Source organism: Mesoplodon mirus (genome assembly GCF_964341445.2).
Source record: "Mesoplodon mirus genome assembly, chromosome: 3".
NCBI lineage: Eukaryota > Metazoa > Chordata > Mammalia > Artiodactyla > Ziphiidae > Mesoplodon > Mesoplodon mirus.
The window spans coordinates 191,339,253-191,365,954 of NC_138978.1; positions in this window are offsets into that span (position 1 = coordinate 191,339,253).

Genomic DNA, 26,702 nt, shown 5'->3' on the forward strand with positions numbered 1-26,702 from the left:
TCTGCTCGTAAATTTCTTAATTTAGTAAGAATGTTGTTTTACCATAATGCTATGTCCACTAAAATTTATATTCGAGTCATTATGACAAATACTTTGTATTAACTTTTAACTGAATTTCAGTAGCACTTATGATAATTTCAAAAGTTGTTTTATCTTTTATAGAATTAATCTCTGAAAGCTTTACCTTGATTTCTTGAATTGGATGAAGACCTTGAACCATGATTAGAATTAACCGATTTAAAAAAAAAAATATTTATTTATTTATTTATTTAGGGCTGCATTGGGTCTTTGCTGCGCCCGGGCTTTCTCTAGTTGTGGCGAGCGGGAGCCCCTCCTCATTGCAGTGCGCGGACCTCTCATTGCGGTGGCCTCTCTTGTTGCGGAGCATGGGCTCTAGGCGCGCTGGTTTCAGCAGCTGTGGCTCGGGGCCTCTAGAGCGCAGGCTCAGTAGCTCTGGCGGACGGGCTTAGTTGCTCCGTAGCATGTGGGATCCTCCCTGATCAGAGATTGAACCCGTGTCCCCTGCATTGGCAGGCGGATTCCTAATCACTGTGCCACCAGGGAAGTCCGAATTAACTGATTTTTAAAATAATCTTTTGTATTACAAATCTTACAACTGATGTACAAGTATTGGTACATTGTTAACTAAAGTATAGTTGACATTAAGGTTCACTCTGTGAGTTGTCCTGTTTTATGCATTTTTACAAATTCATGATGAGATGTTCCCACCACTACAATTTCATACAGCATAGTTTCACCTCACTAAAAATCTCTTCTTCACCTAGTTTCCCCTCCCTCCCCTTGTTAAATGATTTTAAAAACCATCTAATGGGGCTTCCCTGGTGGCGCAGTGGTTGAGAGTCCGCCTGCCGATGCAGGGGACACGGGTTCGTGCCCCGATCCCGGAAGATCCCACATGCCGCGGAGCGGCTGGGCCCGCGAGCCATGGCCGCGGAGCCTGTGTGTCCGGAGCCTGTGCTCCGCAACGGGAGAGGCCACAGCAGTGAGAGGCCCGCGTACAGCAAAAAAAAAAAAAAAAAAAAAAACCATCTAATGATACAGATATAATAAGATGGGCATGATTCAGTTATTTACAACGTTATTCTTTTACTCATGGAACTAACATATTAATAGCTATTGCTTCAGTTTTCTTTTTGAACAAGAAAACTTGGAATTGAAAAGAAGCAAAAACTTAGAATCATTTGATCTAAATGAAAAGTCATGCTTCCCAGAGTGATCCATAAACTCATCTGTGCCACTGAATGTGTTAAATCGTTAATACCGGGCACAAATTTATGTAATAGTTAATGTCTTTTGAAGCTGATGTTGTTTCTTCTGCAGAATTATGTCTTCCGATTTTCCTATGGTTGATGATAATATCACTGTAGATCCTTGTGGTGGGTGGTAAATGCTGATATTTTGTGAAAGGTATACTTTATCATTTAATCTCCTTGCCAAATAGAAATCTGAGTAAATTTTAATTAATAATGTGCTTTTAAAAAATGATTGATGCTGAAGAGATTTATTAAAAAAGCTACAAACCAAAAAATTAAAGTCACAAATTTACACCATACAGTAAGTGATAAAATCGCGTAGCAAGAGCATTCAGATTGCATTTTCTTTTTTTCTTAAACATCTTTATTGGAGTATAACTGCTTTACATTGTTGTGTTAGTTTCTGCTGTATAACAAAGTGAATCAGCTATATGTATACATATATCCCCATATCTCCTCCCTCTTGCGTCTCCCTCCCACCCTCCCTATCCCACCCCAGATTGCATTTTCTGCACTCTGTAGTAGGACTGCTTAGCCGCTCTTTCTCACACACTTTCTATGCGTTTCTGGCCTGTGATATTTTCCCACTGACCTTATCAGTGGACAGCAGCCTGGTTTCCTGCCTCCTGTACACATGGACTGTGGTGTGAAGCACCTCTCACCAGGTGCAGGCGGCTGACGGGCAGCAGCACCAAACCCTCTCCCTTCAACCACCATGACCAGAGGAAGGTAGCTGAGTTCCTAGCCTCTCCTGTCTGATCACATTTGGTTTAATTAGCAAGTGCCCTACATGCAGTCCTGGAATTGGAAAGGTTATGATGCATCTGAAAAGGGCCAAGAAGAGAGATGGGTTACCTGTTTCTTTCAGATTTTATAAAACTGTATTGAAGTGCAAGCACCATTCACAATATGTGCATCTTACACCCTGTCAGATGAGATCGTGGCAGAAGCTGTGTGTACAAAGCAGAATTGTACCAAACTGGAAGTAATACTACTTCACTTGAAAATCCTAAAGGAATGCTAAGTGTCCAGTACACAGGACAACAGGTGTCAACTGTGTCTGTCTGGGTAACTGGGATGATTATCCTTAGTATAATGTCCTGTAGGAAAGAATTTTAGAATCTTGAGCCTAACAGGTGACTTATTTTCATAAAAGTGTACTTTGGGCTTCACTTCTGCATGTTATCTCCTGTGATATTTAATTTTTCCTACATTAATTTTACCTAAAAAAATTCCCTAAAGTAATTTTTTCCTCCCTCAGAATATATTTGGCTTGAAGAGGGCTAAAGAAAACAGCTCTCGTCTGGAGAACACTGCATACTTAGTCCCTAGAGAAATGGAGAAGATCTTTTCTTGACCTAGTGGCTCTTAAGCCCTAGTTTGTATAAGACTCACCTAGTGTGCTTATTAAAACTGTAAATTCCTGGGCTTCTCTGGTGACAGAAATTAAAAGTTCAATTACATTTGGGACATTTTAAAGGCTATTGACTTGCTGACTACTTATCCCCTTTTTACTTTCAAAATGTGTTTCTTTTCCTTTCCTCCATGTAACAAATACTTAGTGAGTTTTATTTTGTATCAAGCTGTATCTGGGCATTCCTGATAAATAAGTAAGTTCCTAGCTCAAAAAGGCAGGGGTCTCAGATTAAAAATAGGCAATGGTGAATGTTAAGTGTATCACCAAGAAGAAATCTAGATATTATAAAGGCACAATTGTAGGAAAACTTAGCCTACCTTGAATTGTCTTGTAACCTGGAGGAAGTGATGTATTTTTTTAATTTTAAAATTTGTTTCAAGCACCTGGATGTGATTAAGGCAAGGACTTGAGGACACTGTCATGGAAATAATAATAGGCAGAGAGAATAGTTTAGATGTGTTAAAATGTCCAGGGCTGGGCTTCCCTGGTGGCGCAGTGGTTGGGAGTCCGCCTGCCGATGCAGGGGACACGGGTTCATGCCCCGGTCTGGGAGGATCCCACGTGCCGCGGAGCGGCTGGGCCTGTGAGCCATGGCCGCTGAGCCTGCGCGTCCGGAGCCTGTGCTCTGCAAGGGGAGAGGCCACAACAGTGAGAGGCCCACATACCGCAAAAAAAAAAAAAAAAAATGTCTAGGGCTAACCTTTCTGATCTTTAAGTGTATATTTCAAAATATCAGGAATTTATTTTTTTCAGAGCTCACTTTTTCCTAACAGTATGTTGATTTTCTTAAAATGATATTTTTTTTATTCTTTAGAAGATTTAATTACACCTTTCATAGCAATTACACACTGACAGCAAACCTAGCTAGTAACATATGATTCAGTAAACTTGAAAAATAAACTTTTCAAGTAACTGAGGATACTCTATTGATAAAAAGTTGATGAAAATAAATGATTTTTTTTTGTCAGTGAAGATTTGACTAAAATGGATGTCAGTTTACTTCCAGTAAAATGTAATGGAAATGTACCTATGCCATTATTTAATATGCACTGTAAATCTATACAGTGATCCACCTTAGTACCACTTCTAGCTGCATTTATTTTTTGAAAAATGAAAACCCCTTTTTGTTGCAATTCTCTTTTCCATAGAAGTTAGTCTGATGGCACAGCTCATCACCATGAGTTAGTTAACTGTACGCTGCTAATGAAGCAAAGACCAGTGTTAGGCAGTTTGTGACTGCAGTTTACTTGTGACTGCTAACCTAGACAGTGGCCTGGCACTCATCACAGGAGTAACATCTGTTTGAAAGTGTGGAGGGAGCAGTTCAAATTCATGCTCACTCCTGAAAATAGCCTGAGTTTTATGTCTTTCTGTTGATAAGTCAGCATTTTTTTTTATCACTGGTAGAATAAAGGGAGAATAATTTCATTCTAGGGATTTGATTTGTATTTTGAATTCTTACTCTCTTAAAAAATATGAGTGGGACTTGAGAATTATTTAGACACCAGGTTGAAAGCTGCAAGGAAAAGAGATGAGAGCAGGAAATGCCAACAGTTGAAAGATCTCAACCCAATGGTCTACTGGATGCAGCAAGGGTTTGCTGATATATTAACCAAATACCCACATTCGGTGGCCCAGCCGAGCCTGGTTGGGAGGTCAGTTTTGGAAGAGTGATAAAGCATACTCTCTACATGTGACTCCCTGTGCCAGCTGGTGTACTTGGTAGAGGCGGATCTACATGGGAGGTGGGGAACTGTCCGTGGTTGGGGAGGTCTTGAGTGGCGAGAATGGAAGTGACACAAAGGGTAAGTAGGAATTGCATTCTTCCCGTCAGGGCACCAACTCAGGCCCTTTGGGAGACAGTCGGCCCTGGTCTCATGTCCGCCAGTGCAGCTGGCCACAGGGGAAGCACACTTAGCAGTGCACAGCATTCCTTTTGCACCAGAGGTGTGACACGATGTTATCCCCCCTTGGTTCCTTCTCGTCATCCCATGACACTTCCTTCACTAGGACGACTTGACAGTAAGCGCTTCACTGTGTCAGAGAAAGAGTTCTACTCTGGAAAGCAGAGAGGAGGCTCCATGGCCTCCAGTCTAGATTCTAGGGACACTTATAGCCAAGGACAGAAAATGACCCAGAGGGGCTTCCCTGGTGGTGCAGTGGTTAAGAATCCACCTGCCAGTGCAGGAGACATGGGTTCGAGCCCTGGTCCGGGAAGATCCCACATGCCGCGGAGCAACTAAGCGTGTGCGCCACAACTACTGAGCCTGTGCTCTAGAGCCCGTGCTCCACAACTGCTGAGCCCACGTGCCACAACTACTGAAGCCCGTGTGCCTAGTGTCCGTGCTCTGCAAGAAGAGAAGCCACCGCAGTGAGAGGCCCCCACAATGAGAAGCCCGCGCGCAGCAACGAAGACCCAACATGGCCAAAAAAAAACCAAGAGCAAGGACTTCATGCCTCTGAGACCAAGTAAATATTTTCCTGTTTGGGGTCTGGAGAAGCGAATAGGAGGTGATGTGAGGAGACCTTAAACTCTGGCAGTTCTCTGGAAAGGGTCTTGATGATAATTCTGTGGCTTGGTAAGAGGAGATGATGGAAGCCTGGAAGAGCACTGGGGACTTAGGCTCCTGTTCCCCCAGGGAGAGCTCAAGGAGGCATAAAGAACCAAGGCCATTTGCTCAGCATGAGTTGGGGACAGAAGAAGGACCTCCCGTGACTGAGCTTGGAGTGGAGGGAGCAGTGAGAGTCCCCACACAGACTGAGAGGGCTCTTGGGAGCAGACACCAAAGACAAAGCCAGAACAGGAATGTCTCTGGGAACGTAGCAAGGACAGATGACGCTTAACGACAGAATTCCCACGCCCCTCACCAGGGACTTGGAATTAGATGTAACTTCAGGGAAAACTTTGTACTTGTGGGAAAGCCATGAATTGACAGAGATTAAATAAGGGGCTCAGTGTAGAAATACAAGTGAGCCATTGGTCACCTGAGATTGTGGATTGTTTGTTTCTGCTACAGATATTTAATTTCTTGATAGCAGAAACCCTTTCCCGTCTTCCTGCCACGCAGTACGTTTGTGCCTGCTAAGTGCTGAGGAAATCAGAGTTAGCTCTTGCCCTCCAGGAAACTCCCTGTTTGACAGCACAATGTATGAGACATACACATGGGCAAGTAATTGCAATATGGTGTGATAAGTGCCACAGTAGAAATGTGCTCAAGGAGTAGTGGTGGCACAAAAGAGGTGGTGATTTACTCTCTGAGTGGAAGAGAAGGCAGGGAGTACTTCAGAGGGGACAGCCTTTAAGCATCTTCTAAGGGTGAACAGGAGCTTGTCAAATAGTCCAGCAGAGAAAAGGTTTTTCAGGAACGGGAAACTTTGATAAAGGCACATGGTCAGAATAGAGCTGGTTTTTGTTTGTTTGTTTTTGTTTTGTAAAGAGAACGGAAGCAAAATTTACTTTTTTTTTTCCTTTGCGGTACGCGGGCCTCTCACTGTTGTGGCCTCTCCCACTGCGGAGCACAGGCTCCGGACGCGCAGGCTCAGCGGCCATGGCTCACAGGCCCAGCTGCTCCGCGGCACGTGGGATGTGGGATCTTCCCGGACCGGGGCACGAGCCCGTGTCCCCTGCATCGGCAGGTGGGCTCTCAGCCACTGTGCCACCAGGGAAGCCCCCAAAATTACTATTTTTTTGAGCGTAGATTACAGTACTTCCTATTTGACCTGAAAGTGTGGGATAGGGGTGCGACTCAAAATAATGTTTGAAAAACTTTTCAGAAACCACACAAATATAAGGTTGTGGTATTACTATTTAATAAAACACTTCCTAAATAAAGATTAGTAATCTGACTTGTCCATTACATCTTTGTGCTTTGTTATTCCCCCTCCCCCGACTTACATCTTTATTTAAAACAAAAAAAAAGCTCCTTTGGAGTCTTAAATTTTCCTACTTGTTCTGCCCCTGAAATGAAAATTTCTTGTCATTGGCAAAATTTTTAAGTTTCCAAGGTTGATATAAAGGAAAACAATCTTTGATTTCTGTGCTAATAGCCGATATGCATAAAATCATTTTCCTAGAGTTTTTAAAATGGGTTCTGGAGAATTTCAAATTGCATACAGTTAATTATATTGTTTGCCCGTTTTAACACGGGAAAACCAGAAGCAGTCAGGACATTAACTTTGAACACTGGAATAAACCTGTAATGGCAAAGTCAATAGCAGTACTTGACCAAACAGAGGACTGAAGAGGATGCCCGTTAATATCACTTGTAGAAGAATGAGTATTAATGCATCATTTTAAAAGAGGAATTTAGTCTATGTTTCAAAACTAACTTAAAACAGTTAAAAGACTTACTGCTTTCTTTGGCATGTCATCTTATCGACATTTGGTTTCTAGAAGACTTACAACTGATTGCCTACTTGCTATCATACCACATAAGTTTTTGTTTCTGCTTGATCACATTTGTCTAAATTGATAAAACAAAAAAAATAACATAGGAGAGGGATTATAAAGACTAAAAATTTAAGGTTAACATGAAGAAGCTTACCTTTTTGATTTTTTTAATTAGATTTTCAGAAGTAGAGCTCAGGCATCACACTTCAGAACTAGAGACCTTCAAAATCCTTGTTTTCAGTGAATAAGGATAAAAACAGAATGGACTGCCTATAGAATTTAGGAAAATCTAGAATGATTTACACAATCCAAAGTTTGGTAGCAAATATGTATCTTTTTTTATACAATCCCAAGGAAGAATGTCAAGTATTTACAGATGTACTAGAAATATATCATAAAAACAGTTTTGCTGATATAAACTTTAACATTTGACATTTCTAATTTTATTAGAAACCTTTAAAATATACTGGGTTCTTCCCACAAAGAAACTGGCAGATTCATAATCTTCAGATATATTTAGTATTTGGCTCTTTTGACTGTTGATGATTTCCTTACTCCTGGGGAACATTAATTTATATTTGGTATATCACTGGGAACGAAGGTAGATTTTGCTTATTTATTTATCCACTCATTAATTCTTTCAGTATTGAACATGGAGGCTTCATGTAAGGATTTGTAACTCATTACCAATGGCAGTAATTCAGAGAATGGGCTTGGAGGGAGATGGATACGTTTCTGCAGGTTTAGCTCTACTAGTTCTGTATGACCCAGTAAGTGGTACTAATGTCTTTAAGCTGCTTTTTTCTTCATCTGTAAATACGGGAGGATAGTAGTATCTGCCTTCTGTGGTTGTACAGATGAAATGAGAACCCTGACTTGTATTCAGAAAGCTGGAGTTTGACCCTCACTGAGGTCAGTGTGTATTATCAATTGTGTGTATTATCAATTTTTTTATTAGGAAAATAGATTAATGCTCCTGTCTTATCTAGCTCATTGTTGTAAAGACAAAAGTTAAAATATACTAACTCCCTTTGTGAATCCTACCACACCAGAGTGAGAGGCCCCATTATGTCCACAGTCTAGATCGCTGATGTTGTACAGACCTGGGCTGGATAACGTGATCAGTAAAGATTTGTTGAGTGAGTAATATATTCACTCATTGATGAACAGGATCTACTTTCTCAGAAGGTTGTTGCCAGAATTAAATAAAAATGCATTTAAAGTGTTTGCACCGTGCTGGATACTTGTCAAAATATTCAATATATGGGAACTGTTGCTATATTATGGCTGTTGTACCATATAAATGTAGAATAACAGTAATGTAGACAAGAATTCTTTTCATCTTAAAAAGGCCCCCAAAATGCAATAACATATGGAAGCATTTTAGCTTTAGGATTGGAGAGCACACTGTACCCCTGTAGCACGATCACATCCTGCCTTACGTTTTCCTTGTGTGCGTGTGACATTCCCTTCCCCTCCCCCAGCCTCCAGTTTTAAGCTTTTTGAAGTTTTACTGCATCCATGCTGATGCTTAGAGGCCTCAGTGTCACTGTCTGCAGCCTCTGTTTTCATTCTCAGGAAGCTCGGTTAAGATTCGATACTTCCTCTGCATAACGACTCGGTTTCAATAAACGCCAAACCACCCAACTTTTCTCTAGAAGTTCCCAGCCGGCACTGAATGGGCATATGAACAGTCACATTCAGGTCAAAATTCTCCCTTAACCCTCGGTTTGTTTAGTATAGCAAGTGTGTGTCCGTATGAGCACCTCCTCCAGTATTTTAATGGGAAAATAAATGTAAGCTTTGCAGCAGGATAGAAGCTCTACAAGGGCAAGAGGATGGGTCTTATGTGAACTATTCACTCTTGTCTGGCAGGAAAGAAGGAAGGTCAAGAATTACTGTCATGGTGTCATGTAGACCTAGAACGCTGAGTACATTTATTTAATTCTTGTTCTTTTTTTTTTTTTTTTGCGGTATGCGGGCCTCTCGCTGTTGTGGCCTCTCCCGTTGCAGAGCACAGGCTCCGGACACGCAGGCTCAGGGGCCATGGCTCACGGGCCCCGCCGCTCCGCGGAATGTGGGATCTTCCCAGACTGGGGCACGAACCCATGTCCCCTGCATCAGCAGGTGGACTCTCAACCACTGCGCCACCAGGGAAGCCCTCCTGTTCATTTTTAATGGCATCTTTCACGGTCATTGTTCAGAAACTTTTATGTCCTTAAGTTTCCAATGCTATTCTTGTATCTCTCACTTCCAGAACAGAAGAGTGGACTGAAAAATTAAGTTCTAGACTACAAGAGCTTTGCCCCCTGAATCAGAGTAGCACATGAACTCTTTCTTTAATGCCACTGGGTACCATTTTTAGCTTCTGACCTTGGTAGCATAATCCATTGTTTTCACATTCCTCAGTAATTTAAGAACTAGGAGAACGGTTGGAGGTAAGTCATTTTGTGCAGGTAATGTGTTGAGACCAACTAATGAAGGAGATCCATGCATTAGAGGATGCCTTCAGGTTTTCAGAGTTCATCTAATTCCAAGTCAGTTGACTAAACTCTTTTTTTTAAAAAAATTATTTATTTATTTTTATTTTTGGCTGTGTCCGGTCTTAGTTGCGGCATGTGGGATCTTTCATTGTGGCACGTGGGCTCTTAGTTGCAGTGCTCCAGCTCCTCTCTAGTTGTAGTGCATGGGCTCTGTAGTTGCAGCACGTGGGCTTAGTTGCCCTGGCATGTGGGATTGTAGTTCCCTGAACAGGGATCAGACTCGTGTCCCCTGCATTGGAAGGCGGGTTCTTTACCATTGGACCGCCAGGGATGTCCCGACTAAATGTTTTTAAAGTTCCTACTTGTCAGGCTGACACGGCTCTATCATTCAGGAGTCTGTGGTGTAAGGGCAGAGGCATATGAACAACATCTATGTGAAGGTCCAGAGAAGGAAGATGTAGAGATGAAGAGAATCATGTGGTTTACACGGGCCACGATCTTTGAAGATAACTTGGTGAAGGAAGGGACCACAGGGCTTGAGTTTTAGGAGACTTCCTTAGTAAATGTGTGGGATAAAGGAACGTTACCAGCAAAGATTCAGAGAAATAATAGAATGATTGGACAGATACATAGTGTCGTGTAAGTTAAAGGCAAATGTTTGAAGAAGGGTGTGGTGAAAATAGCATATATAACAGATGGCAATTGGGTTTGGTTTGAAAAGAGTGTGACATTAGAAAGAAAGCATTTTGTGGAAGTGGATAATGAAGGCTTTAGACGCAGGGCTTAAAAGCAGTGAGGAAATGGATGCAGCAAAGGGAGACCTAATGCTGAAAAGAATTTAACCAAGAAAAGAGGAGTGAAATAGACCAGTAGTTGAGAAAGGTAAAAGGCTCAAATGAAGTTTTTTTAGTGTGTAGTCATTTCAGACTTAATGATCGTTTACTCTAAGTTTTGGAAGAGCTAAACCAGGCACTTTAACTTCCTGCAATTACTTAACTATGTTTGCTGGCAGCTTGTTATTCGCCAACACACTGTTAATTATAGTTTTCATTGGTAAAAGTAGTTATTTAATATAGTTAATGAGTAGCCTGTTAGAGGTGAATGGGGCTCGTTGGCCTTTGCCTTTGGATGCAGCCATCAAACAAGTCACTATCACTGATGACTAATTTCTTAGAAATTGCTCCTTGTTTTAGAGCATCGGGGTGGTTACTCCCTGGATCTTCAGTGGGTAAACAGTAAAGAGAACAAGTTACTAAATGTAAGAACTGGGGTTGTACATTTGGGTCCTTCTACAATACTGAATAAGATTTTGGAAGGAGCAGTTAAACCCATGGAAAGGTTGATGTAAAGTCACCACTAGGACGCACTGTCTCTCATGGCTAAAATCATCATTTGTAAAGAAAAGACTACACAGAGTCAGAGCCAGTGGTGTCAGAAAGTATCTTTAGACAGCTGAGTGGTGGCATTATCTACTGTTTATCCAGTAAGAGGTGAAAAATTCTTCTCAAATAGAATCTCAGGCTGTGCTGAATTTTTACAACTCAGAAATAAGGCTGTTGCCATCTCAAGAGGACCTCTTATTTTTGAGGCAATGGCAGTTAAAGGCAGGGACCGGATGATTCTTCAGGTTGAGGGTTGTTTTGTTTTGATTTAGTTTCTGAGGAGGCTTTGAGTATTTCCTTCCTTCATTGTTGCTTTAAAAAAGAAGCACCAGTTCCAAACATCTAGGTTTTTCAAGTACCCAAGGAACTCTAGGACATACCAGGGCATCCTCACAGTCTCCTCAGTATCCATCCATCTGGTGGAAATCAGACATTTTCCCTTGATTATGCTGCACACCTCAGTGAAACAACACTGGTTTTTGTTGTTGGGGGGTGGTTTTTGTTTTTTTCTTTTGTCTGGGACGTCATTGTTAATCCCTTGTTAATCAGAGCTCTGGTGGTTAAACTTAGTTTGTTAAAATATAACTAAATGAATGTTTACTTAATAAATGGATTTATAAGGAAATATTTTAAAACATGGAATTTATAAGGAGTTCACAAAAATATACTTAATGAAAGAGTTGGGAGGCCAGAGTTTCTTTACTAATGTCATAGTCTCCTGTCTCTACCGGAAATCAGTGATTTTTCTGAATTCAAACACTTGTATAAAAACCTAGTCAAGTTACTTCACAACACGCCAAGCAGCCTGATGTATAGAACTGTCTAAGTTGCCAGAGTGTATTTTGTAGAGACATGATGGGGCGTGGGAAGCCAGCCTTTCCCGGGGCATTTTGGGAAGCTGCCCCACCCAGTGTTACCTGCAGCCTTGCTATGTGAACTCATGCTGCAGATGCTGGGGGAGGATCGGTGTCCCCAGGGAGATGCACTTTAAACAGTGTGAATAACTGGGGTTTTATTTCCCGCTGAGGAATAAACACATGCTGGCATTTTTATTTCTATTCAGGGACTCATATGCATCATTTTCCATGATTGCTGTTGCCCAGCCGGGTTGCTACTTGGGCAATCTGGCAGAGAGAGAAAATGTTATCTCCTTGCAGATTCACTTTTTAATTATCAGAGATTTGGAATTCCAATCCAAGAGATTAAAGTTGTGAAAATAAATTGCAAAAGAAAAAAAACCAAAAAAACACAACACAAATAACATCCCCCAAAGTCAGTTCCTTGTTTTATTTTTAAAAGAGTTTTCAAAATCCAGGTCACTTCAAGGTCATTTCTCTAATACAGCAGTGATAATATTTTATCATATCATGGAAAAATCTATGGGCTTGGTTTAATTTTTCCTTTAAAAAAATTCTGAGGTTATTAAGATGAAAATGTTAATTTGCTTTTGCTTTATAATTATCACTGAAACCAGAAAAATCTAGGGACACGAATGCCCAGTAGCACTTTTCCCAGGGGTGTTCAGATTTTTCACATCTTGCTAATTATCAGAGAGGTAAAAATGCATACCACATTTGCTGAGAAGACCACGTACTACATCTCTTTAAAAATACAACCCTTCATTAACCCTTTGAGATTTCACATAATTTTTGCCATATGGAATGGCAGAAAATTGAAGTGGAAATGACCTAATTATGAAAGTTATGTGTTACTCATAATAGCTCTAGGTCAAACTTTCTCTATATAGTTTAAAATACTGGTAAATATTGAGTTTTAAAATACTAATTAGAATCTTTTTCATTTTTGCTCTGTAGCCAGTCCCTCTTTCCCTTTATTAATTATATCAAAAAAGGACTCAACAGAAGTTTCAGTCTTGCTGACTTTCAAAGCTTAATACCTCTCCAGGTACATATCAGCAAAAATCAAGTATTTTTGGAGACGTAGAATGGTTAAAAATTAGGAAAAAAGGGCCTCCCTGGTGGCGCAGTGGTTGAGAGTCCGCCTGCCGATGCAGGGGATACGGGTTCGTGCCCCGGTCTGGGAGGATCCCATATGCCGCGGAGCGGTTGGGCCCGTGAGCCATGGCCGCTGGGCCTGCGCGTCCGGAGCCTGTGCTCCACAACGGGAGAGGCCACAACGGTGAGAGGCCCGCGTACCGCAAAAAAAAAAAAAAAAAAAAAAAAAAAAAAAAAAAAAAAAAAAAAAATTAGGAAAAAATATTGGCATCATGATATCCTGCATTTGGTGTTAAAATACTTGTATTCCATTCCTGGGTTTTATTTATTTTCAGTGATGTGAGCTTAGTTATGTCATATAACTGCCCAGAACCTCAGTTTCTCCAGATCCAAAATGAGGGGATTGGACTATATTGTATACAGGATTCTTTTCAGAGCTACCTGTGTGTGATTTTATTTTTCTGCAGTTGTTCACTGGAAGAAGGGTGGGCTGTTTTAAGTTGTGTTACAATTTGCCTGTTATATTTGTGAGAAATGGTTAAACGTGTGCCTGTGTTTGAAGCTTGCCTCTGCCATGTAGTAGCTATTTAATTTGGGGGCAAATTTTTAATCTCTTTGTTCTTCAGTTTTTTTCCTTAAAAAACAAAGATAATAGTAGGATCTGCCTTACAGGATTGTTAGAAGATTAAATGTATCAGTGTACACAAAGACGTAGAACGATGCTTGGTACATAGTCATGCTCCAGAGGTAGTACTTTTTGTTGTTATTCTTAAATGTATGTATATCCATTAGATTTCAATACAGGGTCTAGGAACCACACTAGGAACTGCAGACAGAAAGGGGTTTAATACAGGAGATTTGGTACTCATGAAACGGGGAAGGGTTGGAGGAGTGAGGGTCAGGACTGGAACACTGGTTCAGGACACACAGTCACAGCCGCAACTGGATGAGGAGGAGCTGCCTTGCTGTCACCACCGAGGCTGCCTCTCCACACAGAGTGCTGAGTTTGGAACGACTCCATGGCCACGCGTCCAGCACAGGCAGCGGCAGGAGGACCATCTCTGACTCACTTAGGCATTCAGAACTTCCTAGTGTATCACGTTGGTGGAGTTTAATTTGTATCCAGAATTCTGGCTGCAGAAGTCCTGAGGAATGTAGCATTTACTGCTTAGCCCCTGCCGTGTAGGGGTACCACCTATGGAAGACAGGATGGATGCTGAGTGCCAGTCAGCTCTATCCAGGGCCAGCTGCCTAACAGCCTCAACTTCTCCCCAATGGCCCCTTTCCAGATATAGTATCTCATCAACCCTGACAACACCCCTATGAGCTACGTTACTATTCTTATCCCTGATTTCGAGAAGAAGACAGGCTTACATCAGGAAATGACGTCCCCAAGCTGAAACGGTAGAACCTAGGTGATCTGACGGTGGATTCTGGGCTTGTCTACTATGCTGTGTGTTTTATGTTTTAGAGTTGTGCCTTCGTGCCCTCCGAGGTCTTAAAGGAATGAGCCTCGTTTAGTCCAGCTTTACATATTATACCAGATGACTTGGAAACTAGAAATCTTTTTAGTGAAAATGTTAAAGGTCTTCAGGATCTTAATCAAACAAGTTGATCAGAAACCATACTGTTGGATAAGATGGTTCTGGGTGGGTGCAGGGGTATGGAAAACAGCATCAAAAAGGACATAAATAACATTCATATCTAGTACCTGTGGTCAATTAAATCCTTTTGATCTTGTCCCAGATGAGCAAAGGCTGATTATTTGAAGATGTGAACACTAAAAACTAAAAAATGCTCACTCATTACCAGGCATTTTAGTACATTTTTCCATGTGAAACAGATGCTTCTGTTGGATTTTCCCAATGTTCTAACGTAATCCTTCTAGGATTCCAGAAGATAATATAATTTGGTAGTATTTCATGAAATAAAGTGAGCATGGGTTCTTAGAAACATTTTCAGATGTTTCTTCATTAATTTGTTCATTTTTTGAGCACACACTATGTGTTGAGTACTGTTCTATGAGTTGGTATTACATTTAATGAACAAAAAATGCAAGTTCCTGTTAACGATAGTCCCATTCTGTGGGGAGGACAGGCAACACATATGTAAACAATGAACAGACAGCATACTTTGAGGGTTTGAAAACTACTAAGAAGAAAACAAGGTGGAGTTAGTAAAAACTAAAGGGTTACATTAGCAAGGCTGGTGCTTGGAAGGCTTTTCTGAGAAGTGACATTTGAACTGAGATCAGAATGATGAGAGGGAGGTGGGAGAAAGACTGCTACAAGCAGAGGAAAAAGAAAATACAGAGGCCAGAGGTGGGGATGACCCTGGCGTGTCTGAAGGAGAGAAGGAGGCTCTGGCCACCCTTTGTGGTCAGAGGATGGTGAACAAGGTTGGGGTGATAGAGGTTCAAGTTAGTGAGCCAGGTTCACATCATGTAGGACCTTTTCAGCAAGGTGATACATTGGGCTTTGACTTTACTTGCATGGGAAGCTGAGTTAGACTGTGATTAGTAGGGGAATGATATAACCTTCTTTTTGCTTTATAAAGGTCGTTTGGCTGTGGTGTCAGAAACGGACACTTGGTAGGTGAGAGTGGAAACAGCTCACCAGGAGGCTCTTAGTTTAAGTGAGAAATAATGATGTCTTGAATTAAAATTGTAGCAGTGGAGATAGTGAAAAGTGGTCAGGTTCTGGGGTTATATTTGGTGTAAGTGACACAGTGTCCTGATGGACTGGTTCGGGAGTGTGAGGGGGAAAAAAAGAGAAATTACGGTTGATTCTAAGGTCAGAAAATTTCGTCTCCAAGGCTCTGTGTGCATGGTTTGAGGCTACTCCTACGTAGCCTTCCTGCATCTCGATTTAGAGATTCAGGATGAGAGTTTCTATCAGCAAAACTACTGTTATTCAGAAGAACAGTGTAGCAGCCTCAAACTGTTGTACTACCTTATGGTATATTTTGGCTCTTTTGATTAATTGAAAGACATTCTGTTTTTAGCATAATTGAACAATATATCTGGGGCAAGCTCAGGCGAGATCAAGTGGGCACTGAGTGCCCTGGTTTGTAGGTGGCTGATGGAAAATTTGAACAGTTTAGAAAAGTGAAGTCCTTTCCTCAAATATCAAGCAGTTGGTTGAATTATGTTGGCATTCCTGGACACCAGTGCACATATGAGAGAATACGCTCTGTTGTGCATGACACCTGGATCAGGAACAAAAACAGAATGTCAGCAGATACACTAAAGGTTACGATAATGGTTACAGCCAATCTGGCTGACACTGTTGTGTGTTCTTTTGACTGCCTGTGCTGAGCAAGATGATCCTCGAAAAGCAAATAAACACATTAACACAAGATAAGCAAAGTGTTGAGACAGTGCCGACTTGCAAATGTCCTGTGTCAGTTCCTCCCAGGGCTTGTGCATTTGGGGGAGGTATGTTTTGGGGTACATCAGTACATTCACTGAAACGTGGGGCTTTCTTTGCTCTTCCCCACGGAGAGAAGTTGGAAACACTGTTTAAGGTTTAGTAGCTCATGCCAAGATGTGGATGTTGACGTCCTGGTTGTTTCCTGACTCCCCCTCTGTGAGCATATGTTCAGCTTGGCTCGTCCATGTTGTCTGGAGGCGACTTGCAGAGTGGTTCTGGGCAGAGCATGGCACTTGCTGGAGAGCACCTCATCCCACTCCCTTTCCCAGTAGCCTGGCCTGCTGCGCCGGTCACCAGCGGGAAGCTGGCCCGCTTGCGTGTCGGCCCTTTCCATAGAGAGAGGCACCGCAGTTGCTGCATGTCAGAGTTCGTGCTTGTGGATTATTACAGAAGATGTCTCAGCCTGTTGTGCTAATACTTGAGCAACGGGGAGATGCCTTAGATAGTCCATCATCTCAGAGTGAACACTCAGAGTGAACACCAGGATGACTGTCCAAGGTGACATAGTGTGGGACTTCCCTGGTGGTGCAGTGGTTAAGAATCCACCTGCCAATGCAGAACCCCTTGAACACGGGTTCAAGCCCTGGTCCGGGAAGATCCCACATGCCGCGGAGCAACTAAGCCCATGTGCCACAACTACTGAGCCTGCGGTCTAGAGCCTGCAAGCCACAACTACTGAGCCCTCAAGCCACAACTACTGAAGCCCACGTGCCTAGAGCCTGTGCTCCACAGCAAGAGAAGCCACTGCAGTGAGAAGCCCACGCACTGCAACGAAGAGTGGCCCCTGCTCGCCGCAACTGGAGAAAACCTGCACGCAGCAACGAAGACCCAGCGCAGCCAAGATAAATACATACATAAACAGATTTAAAAACGATGACATAGTGCACATGAAAACTGCTTTTCAACTGTCACACCCTAAGGAATTAGTTGTTACTGTGATAAATATTAATGTCTCTCAGTGGATGGGAATATTTACTGTAGAACAGGGATTAAAAGCTCAAATGTTTCAAGTTAAGGAAGAGAACATGAATGTTATTGGACTAGGATCTAACAGAAGTAGTAGGCCCTGCAGAAAATGAGGAATGCACACCCAGCTATAGACATTAAATTAGAGTGGAGGAAAAACATAATAAACTCTCCCCTCGCCCAAAAAAAGACCTTTGTGGGATGGATAGAGCCTGCTAACTGCCAGCTAGTGACATAGGATCATAGAATAAGAAAATCTTCCAGGTGGAAGGGAACTTTGAGATTATTTTTTTAATTCTTCATTTCACCAATAAAAAATTTAGGTCAAGTTTCTTGACCTTTCCTAAAGTCACACAGATTCTTAGAGGCAGAATTGGGAATAGAACTCAGAAGATGGGTGTCTTCAATGTTAAGCTGCGTCAGGTATGTGGGCTCATGAAGCCAAAGACCAAGGGTCTTAAGCAGGTGGTGGTGGCATTTAAACCTTGGTAAAAGGTGTGGTGCTGTAATACGTTTTTCTTCTTTTCGGAAGATAACAATTATTCAGTATAACACCGATTTTGCCTTGACCATAAAACCATTTGAACTAAACAAATTCTGATTTAAATAATGTCACGGGGGAGTATATTCATGGTAGTCCCAACTTGTAAAATCATAGAATATGTGGGAATTGGGAAAACTTGCACATGCAAGAGGGCTATTTATAAATGAAAATTCAAGTCAAACAGTGAAGAAATAAACCAAAATGAATTACTAGTAGTCATACAGCATAGACTCCATGTTGCAGGGAAAATATGACCAATGTTTAGATAACATAATGTTCCTTTAAAAAAATGAGAACTTTTATATTGCTATTTGATGTATCCATTGGTAAAACCATTTTGGAAAATAGTTTTGCATTTCCTAAAAATATTAAGCTAAGTGCACACCTTAAGATGCAGCTCAAAAGCTTGGTGAAACCTACACATGTGTATCAAGAGACCCTTACATCAATGTTTATAGCAGAATATCCTTAAGAACAAAAGAAGTTAAAACAAGCCAAAAGCACATCTACATTTACAATGGATAAACTGTGTTGTATTCGTGGAATGGAATAATACAGTGTGAAAATATATTACAGATGAACTATAGCTACCTATATCAGTGAGCAAAAAAGCAAGCTGCAGAAAAAATATATACAGAGTTTTATTTTTTAAAATTCAAAAAAGTTAAAACTGAGCAACATGCTGTTGACTTAAAAAAATTTATAGGAGTTTAAATTATAAAGAAAATTAAGGAAGTAATTACATAAAAATAAAGGATAGTGACTACCTCTCCAGGGAGTAAGGGGATAAGGGAACATGAGGGCTTCAGAGTTATTGATGGCGTTCTCTTAAGATAGCTGTGGGTTCATCAGTGTTCTTATTCTTTAAAAAATATACTCATCTTTTGTGTAAATTTTAGGAATAAAATTAAGTATAAAAACTAAAAACAATAATTGGTTATAATATTTGAGTAATTGTTTGACCCTCATTCTTGAATGATAGCTAGGTATTTAATCCAGCATTAAAAATCATGTATGTATGTACACAGTTGACCCTTGAACAATACAGGTTTGAACTGCTGGGTCCACTTATACACAGACACTTTTCAATAGTAAATACTACAGTATTACAATGTCTGTGGTTGGTTGAATCTGAGGATTTGTAGGAACCTCAGAAACAGAGGGCCAGCAATAAGTTATACTTGCATGAACCCCGGAGTTGTTCAAGGGTCAACTATATTTATACCTGTATATATGTGTATAAATATATTTGACTTTATTAAAAATTTTTGTTGTAAGAAGTATAACGATGTTTACCAACTTAACCATTGGTTAAGTTTTTGTTTTTTTTGGACTCTTAATTCACTTTCTATTCCAAAACAAATTTCAGATGGAAGAAAAATCAAAACATTAAAAAGGAAAAAAGCAACCCTTAAAACATATGAAATCATGGGAGAAGAAAAATGTTAAGGGTGAATCCTTCATAAACCCAGAAGCCAAAATGTGAAAAAGATAAATGTGACTACATAAGAATGGTTTAAAAGTCTTGCAGAGAAGAAAAGTACAGAAAGAGAAGAAGTGAAAAACCTGGGGACTTATTGGCTACACATGAGAAGCAAAGATATACCCAAGTGTACCATTAAGTGTACACTTCAGTAATATTAAGTATATTCATATTGTTCAATCAGTCTCTTGTAAAACTAAAACTTTTATATCCATTAAACAGCCACTCCCAATTTCCCCCTCCTCAAGCCCCCAGCAACCCCATTCTACTTTCTGTCTCTGAATATGACTACTCTAGGGACCTCATATGAGTAGCATCATGTAGTATTTGTCTTTTTATTTCAGTTAGCATAATAGCCTCAAGGTTTATCCAGTTGTAGCATTTGTCAGAATTTGCTTCTTTTTTAAAGCTGAATCATACTCCCTTGTATGTACTTACCATGTTTTTGATCATCCGTTCATCTGTCAATAGGCACTTGGGTTGCTTCTACCGCCTGGCTATAGTGAATAATGCTGCTATGAACATAGGTGTGCAAATATCTCTCTGAGATCCTGCTTTGATTCTTTTGGATACATAGTTGTCTCTCGGAATCTGCAGAGGATTGGTTCCAGGAGCCCCTGTGGATACGAAAATCTGCAGATGCTCGAATCCCTCGTATAAAATGGTATAGTACTATGAATATAGTTGGCCCTCTGTATTTATGGATCTTGCATCATTGGAGGTTGGTTGAATCTGTGGATGTGGAACCCATGGATACAGAAAGCCGACTGTATACCCAGAAATGGAATTCTTGGGTCGTATAGTGATTCCGTTTTTAATTTTTTTAGGAACTGCCATACTGTTTTCCGTAGCAGCTGCACCATTTGACGTTTGTACCAGCAGTGCCCAAGGTTCCAATTTCTTCTACATCCTTCACATTTCTTTTCTTTTCTTTTTAATAGTAGTCATCCTAATGGGTGTGATGTCTCATTGTGGTCTTTGATTTGCATTCCCCTAATGATTAGTGATGTTGTGTCTTCTCATATGCTTGTTGGCTGGTTGTATGTCATCTTTGGAGAAATGTCTATTCAAGCCCTTTGCCTGTTTTTTAGTTGTTATATGTGTTTTTTTGTTGCTGAGTTGTAGGCATTTTTAATAAATTCTGGATATTAACCACTTATCAGATATGTGATTTTTAAATATTTTCTCCCATTTTATAAGTTGTCTTTTCACTCGGTTGATTGTGTCATTGGCACAGAGTTTTTAGTTTTGCTTTTACTTTTTTGATATCATATCCAGGAGGTCCTTGCCAAGCCCAAGGTCATAAAGCTTTTTCCCTATGTTTCTTCTAAGAGTTTTAGGTCTTACTTTTTAGGCCTTTGATCCATTTTGAGTAAATTTTTTGTGTATGGTATAAAGTAAGGGTCCAACTTCATTCTTTTGCTTGTGGATATCCAGTTTTCCCAGCACCATTAGTTGGAGAGGCTGTCCTTTCCCTGTTGAATGGTCATGGCATCTTGGTCAAAAATCATTTGGATGTTAAGAATCATATGTTGTCAGTACCTTGAAGGTTTTGTTCCGCTGCTTTTGAGTCTCTATTTCAGTTTTTGAGGAGTCAGCGTTCCGTCTCATTGTTCTACTTCTTTTTCTGGTGGCTTTTACGATCTTTTTATTCCCTCAGGTTCACCGTAACCAGTGTAGGTATGGGCTTCTTTGTGTTCACCTGGCCTGAGATGTTTTGGGGATACCTAAATCCGACAATGGGCTTCTTTCCTTAGCTCCCCATCAATATATCTTCAGTCAGTGCTTCTGCTCCATTCATCTTAGAATTGTTTTCTGGAAATCGGACAGATCTAAATACATCTGCTCAGTCTGAACTTCATTTCCTAACTTCCTAAACTCCGTATTTTCCGTATCTTTGTCTCTTTGTGTTACCTTCTGCATTCTGTCTTCAGCTCTATCTTCCATTTCATTAATTTTCTTTTGGCTGTGTCAAATAGGTTATTTAACCCATCCACTGAGTTTCTAATATTTCACTTTTCATTTCTACTTACAGCTTTTCCAATCAGGTTCATATTTTTGGTAGTTTCTTATCCTTAGTCATATTCTTTTACTATCTTTTTTCTTTAAAATGATTGATTATTAACATTTAGACATTCTGTGTCTGTTGATTTAAACACATGTAGCTTTTGTGGCTCTGATTTTTTGTTGTAGAGCCTCACTCATGCAGGATTGTTGTGATTTTGCATTTTTATGAGCTTATGATAACTTAGACTTTTATCTGTGGGAATTCTTGGAGGTCTGGGGTTGAGGTAGTTTCTCCAGAGAGGATTTGTGTATATCTCTGCCTGGCATCTAGGGGCACCCCAATTCGAACTAGTTTAACTTAATTCTCCACTTGAGGTTTTTCAGGCCATGAAAGTGCTGTAAATTCTGATTCTTCATTTGTTATGAAGTTAGGCTTCTTGTTAAGAATTCTCAGGGGAGATTTTATTTCTCTCCACCCATGGCCTGTGACTTTTCAGACAATTTTCCTTATTGTCTTTCTTTGTTGGGTGCTTTTATTTGGATAGTTAATTTCTCTATTGAGGATCGTATTTTGGGAACCAGCCTTTGGAGGGTTGTGATCTGACTTCTCATCTTTTGTATGCCTAAGCTTTGTTTTTCAATTTCATATTCCACAAGTTAAAAGTAAGTGACCTGGAGGTACTTTTTGGAGAGCCACTGGTTTCAGCACTTGGTTCTCCCTCTGGATTTACTTTTTGTCCTTTTTGGCTTTTGAAGATGTTCCCACTCTCTTGCTAAATCAGATGAATTTTAAAAGATTTTAAAGTGTTTAGTTGGAGGATATCTAGCCTGCTATAATGCTGGATATAGAATTACTACTTGGCTTACATTTGAAGCTCATGCAAGTTTAAGTTTCTAGGCATTATAATTAGTATCATTTATAGTTTAATGTGATATATCATATTTATTCAAATAGATTATATCTCCCTGTTCATTTTTTGTATTAAATGGGTAGTTTTAAAAATTTGGTTTCATGGAATGTTTTGTTATATTCATGTTAGCTGCTATAATTGATGAACACTAAACTCTCAGTGTCTTAACACAAGTGAAATTTATTTCTTGCTCACGTAAATTCCCTTGGTGACAATGGAAAGAGGGTGATAATTCTCTTTTATGGAGTAATTCAGGGACACAGGCTGATGGAATCACTGCCAGCTTTAATACAGGACTTTGAGAAGGCAGTGGGGGAGACATGCTTTAGGAGTTTTGGGGGCCAGGTACGGAAGCTTTATAATCACTCCTGCCCCTATCCTATTGCCTTGGTCTTAGTTACAGCACCCACCCCTGAGGGGCTGGAAATGTAGTGCTTGGCTAGGTGTGAACCTAAGAATGGGAGCCCGAGTCCTTGGTGGACAGTCCTCTTCTCTAGCCACCAAGTATCTCTATGCATCTTTCGTCCCATACCAGAACACACTCCTTCCCTAAAGGGGAAACCCTGAAATCCGCTATGCTTCCAACTCCAAGTTTAGGGTCCCTCTGTGATGTTTAGTCTTCTCATGGCTTCCAGTGGTCTGGCAGTCTCTGCAGTAAAATGTTAGTGTTTCTGGGAGTTTCGTAGATGTGAGAGGCTTTACAGGAACCTCGTGAATTAGTCTGCCGGTCATAACCTTGTCTTCTCTGACGACACTTACTTCTCATGGTTCTTTGTAATATCTTCTCACTTCACTTTCCAAAAAAAAAAAAAAGGGAAAACCCTGCTGTTTTACCCCAGTCACTTTTGCTCTTAACTCTTTTGGTGCCAGGAATACTCAGCAGTTTCTTTGAAATGAGATAAACACTGATTTCCTCTGTGTCATGGGGAAATGACCACCTCAGCTTCAGGATTTGCATCCCTGAAGGGTTTGCATTTGGTGGGACGACTCTCTCTGCTTCAAGTCTTTTTTCTTTACCTTGGTGCCCAGCCCAGGGACCAGGCTTCCCATCCACCTGCCACTCTGTGCCTGGAAATCCCGTTCTCTGCCTCTAGCCGTGCTGCCCACTCTGGGTTGTGATTTCAGAGTCCTTATTTATTTCTCAGTTCTCTCTCTGATGTGGCTTATGTCTCAGAGCATCCACCCTCTGCCCCAGTACTTCAAATATATCTGAAACCTAATCAGATACATGCTTAAATCTTGCATTTACCTAGTCCCCCACTTCCTCTCTGTGTAAAGCAGTTTGTATGAAAGCAAAGCAGAACAAAACAAAACACTCAGTTCCTTTTGGGAAGAAGTCTTACCTAGTTCCAGTTACCAGAATACTTGAGTTTCAGCTCTTACCCAAACAGGATAACCTAATACTTAGTGCTTTGCTATGTTTTATGGTGACAATATGAAGTACAATTGTACAGTTAAGCCAAAATGTCCCAAATGCATATTTGTGCAGCACTAAGAAAGAAGGAAAATGAGAATGGTGTTTGGGGAAAAAACCCCTCTATCAAACCATCAGTTAATTTTCCCCTCTGCTTAGACCTGTCTTTCCTTAATGTAACCAATACCGGGCATATAGCATGTGGAGCTGGTAGACCAGCACCTCTGATAACTTGCCTGAAAGCATGACTTTGAAGTCAAAGGACTGTTTTGCATAAGATGAAAAACTGGGCCCTACATGGAACCAAACCTTAACTTGGGAAAATAAAAACCAGATCATTTGGGATTCAGAGACTGTGTCTTGTTCTGTTCTCTGCACCCTGTGTTTAAGATTCTCCTGGATCAGTTAGAAACTTCAGCCTCTCTCCGGCTTTTGTAAGGTCAGAAGCATGCTGAGAATTTTATGATACCAGGAATGCCACCTGGAGCTTTTGTATTCCAGGAAAATGTCACAAGGAAAAGAGCCAGTCTCAGTGATTACTTTTATTTTTGGATCCACGTCTTTCTTGTCATCTCTGCCCTCTCTTCTTCCACCCATAATACTGTAAAGATGGCAGATAGGTAAGAGGCATAGCTAAGTTTGCAGGAAAAAAAAAGGCTAATCTTTACTCAGCTGAAGGGAACTGCTAGGCAATCAGAAGTTAGCTAATGAGTACAAATAGACCATCTATTCTTGAAGTTGCAATGAAGAAAAACGTCTAAAATAAACTCTGGGGGAGGAGAAGAGAAGTAAAAGATTCACACGTTCCCATATTCTTCATTTCCAAAATGTTGAGAGAAAAGTGAGGGATTACTTGAAAAATGAGGAGGTTAAAGCTTGAATAAATTATTTTGACAAAGGGAAGCTGTTGATTAAAATATAGAAGAGTTTCAGGAAGACAAGGGAGAGAATGAGCTTTATATGTGTTCTAATCATCAAAAACTTACAACTGGGGTGCCATTTTAAAAGTTATAAAGGAAAAGTTGTTTAGAAGAAAATTCTAAAATGCTAAGTAAGCCAAAAAAGAAAATTATTTATCTCATAACAATCAGTGTGAAACCTGATTTATAATCTTCCAAACATATTTAATAATTCAACTGATAAGTATGAAGTGAAATCTTAATTTTTGAAACTATCAATGTTTGGGGGATTACTGCACTGTTAGCAACCATTTATCAAAATCTTTTATTTAAAAATCTTACCTCTTCTCCAGCTATCCAAAACACTTAGGGGGAAGAATCCCTACTGGCTGGTCAGAGCTCCTAGGCTTTCTCTCATTCTAAAGAATTTGGATCATAAGTGGAATAAAGAGAAAATTATGGGGCTGAATCCATCTAGATCAGTAACATGGCAAAGGGGTCCAGATCTCTCTAGGGCCAGAGTAGGGGGGAGAGATTTGAACAGACACAATAACCTTAGCATATGCAAAGAGGAGAGGAGAGAAAGGAGAATTTCAGGCCTGTGACTGAGTTTAAAGTTAGGTTTTTCTTTCAAGTGCTTGGAGGTGCGTAAGTATTGGAATCCATTTTCCATATACTTTGGGGCGTTCCTTGAATGCAGAGGGATGGCCATTGTGCCACGTGGAACCCCTCCCACCTGTAGGTTGGAGTCAAGCAATGAGCCCTGCGATGGGATCCTTTAGTCCTGAGGATCTTGGATAGCTATGTCATAACTTTTGTAAAAATTCATCACTGAATTACTTAAATGCTCTGAATGTTCGATAATTTGAAAATGATTAGTTTTCTCTCCTGGTCCTCCTGGCTGTAAACATAGTTAAGTGAGGTTAAATGAATTGGCTTTTGTAATTATCTGTTGGACAAGGAGTAGAGGGTAGGAGATGATGATTTTCATATGTTCCTTAGCATCTTCCTAGAACACGTCTATAATGAATTACATTACATAGCTGATTTGGGTATTTGTTAAGCATGAAATGGGTAAAGTAGGGAATAGGACTGTTATGATTCTGATAAAGTATTTTTATGTTTCTTGAGACCTCTGGGCTCTGTATTTCTTAGGCACTGAAAATTACACTACTTGAGCAAGTCTTTGGGAATGCCTGGGCATCAGTCCAGGCACCTGCAGGGCTGGCTCATGCGAAACAGAGAAATACAGGAGATTTATCTCTGGCATATCCCTGTTTGATGTTCCTCGTTTCTTGCTGTGCCTCAACCATATATCCTTCCACTAGTGCCCATTAGGGGTAAATGAATGTGACCCTGTAGGGATAAGTTTTTTGGATAGGGGACCCGACAGGACCAAAAAAGCCTTTACCAAGACACACCATTCGTTCTTCCGTCTATCCATTCAATTCTTGTATAATGACCAGGCAGTAATAATAATGAGTTCACTTGCTCTGAGCACTGAGCACATCCCAGGAACTGTTCTAGGCACTTCACTTGTGTTATAAACTCATTTCACCTTCACCTCACTTTTATGAGTCCCTGTTTTACACCTGACACACTATTTCAAAGTCATTTTTGGGGTAGGGAGGCCAGAAGTCAAAAATGATTAGATACATCTCCAGGTGAAAGTAAGGAAGCTCTTTCCAGGGGCTGCTTTGTGCAGAACTAAAATACTTCATTTATAATCCTTGCTTTATTATCTGCTTTTAAGCTTTTCAAAAAATTTTTAGTGACACATGTGCCCGATGCAAAGTTTAATGTTCAGAGTTGTGTCCATATACATTTTTTAAATACCTAGTTTTGAACTCTCCGCAAACCTTCTGAAATCAGTATTTCTCAAATGTTTATGAAGCAAATAATTATTACAGTTGCTGTAATCAGGCCAAATATCCATGAGATCAAGGTTCAGATGCACTCAAAGTGTATTCCGGTGTTGAACCTTTTTGTCTCAGGCAACTGTTTTCCAGAAAATACTTGCAGATGATTTTGCAAGACTTTGTGGAGGCTCTTCGATTTCACATTCTTGCCCAAGGAAGACATTGGTATGATGCAACTGGTTGACAGCAGTATTTCTCAGCTCTGGCTGCATATTTCAGTCACCTGA